Source organism: Colobus angolensis, unplaced genomic scaffold (assembly GCF_000951035.1).
Source record: "Colobus angolensis palliatus isolate OR3802 unplaced genomic scaffold, Cang.pa_1.0 Scaffold22, whole genome shotgun sequence".
In the NCBI taxonomy this organism is placed as follows: Eukaryota; Metazoa; Chordata; class Mammalia; order Primates; family Cercopithecidae; genus Colobus; species Colobus angolensis.
In genome coordinates, this window is record NW_012115377.1 from 1,983,983 (window position 1) to 1,985,239 (window position 1,257).

Sequence of the window (1,257 nt, forward strand, 5' to 3'; positions counted from 1 at the left end):
AGCCTGGCCAACATGGTGAAAACCCATCTCTACTAAAAAGACAAAAATTATCCGAGTGTGGTGGCGCCCGCCTGTAATCCCAGCAACTCTGGAGTCTGGGGCAGGAGAATCCCTTAAACCTGAGAGGCAGAGGTTGCAGTGAGCTGAGATCACGCCACTGCACTGCATCCTGGGCGACAGAGTGAGACTCTGTCTCTAAAAACAAACAAACAGAAAACATGGAGGCAGTGAATTAGCTGTCTGCACAGCCTCCATATGGGCTAGAATCCAGGAGAGAACACCCAGATCCTTCTTCTGCCCCTGCAGGTCGGTTATGTGGCTCTGAGACCTCAGATAACTGACTCTACCTCTCTAGGCCTCAGTTTCTTCATCTGTAAATGATGGACAATGATGGTCCCCTTGGCCCAGGGCCTGGACACCCCCCAGGGATAAGGCCCTCAGGTCCTGGGGGCCTTTTTTTTTTTTTTTTGAGATGGAGTCTCGCTCTGTCGCCCAGGATGGAGTGCAGTGCCCGGATCTCAGCTCACTGCAAGCTCCCCTTCCCGGGTTTACGCCATTCTCCTGCCTCAGCCTTCCGTTCTTTTTTTTTTTTTTAATGGAGTTTCTCTCTTGTCGCCCAGGCTGGAGTGCAATGGCATGATCTTGGCTCACCGCAACCTCTGCCTCCCAGGTTCAAGAAATTCTCCTGCCTCTGCCTCCCGAGTAGTTGGGATTACAGGCAGAAGCCACCATGCCTAGCTAATTGTTTTGTATTTTCAGCAGAGACTGGGTTTCTCCATGTTGGTCAGGCTGGTCTTGAACTCCTGACGTCAGATGATCAGCCCCACTCAGCCTCCGAAAGTGCTGGGATTACGGGTGTGAGCCCCCGCGCTGGGACGACAACACAGATTTGTTTCTAGAGGAGACAAAACAGATTTGTGTTGGTCACCTCCACAGTGACCGCCAGTGTAGAGCTCGCACACACAGGTGCTCAATAAATGCTGACAGATACATGGAGGGATGACTCTGCCTACTCCTCCCTCACTGCCCAGTGAACCAGAGCAGGGAACAACTCTGTGGCCCCAGGGCCCCGTGGAGACTTGCATACAGCAAGCGCTCAATAATTGCTTATCAAAAGAATTCACAGGCCGGGCGCGGTGACTCACACCTGTAATCCCAGCACTTTGAGAGGCCGAGGCAGGTGGATCACTTGAGGTCAGGAGTTCGCAACCAGCCTGGCCAACATGGTGAAAACCCATCTCTACTAAAAAGACAAAA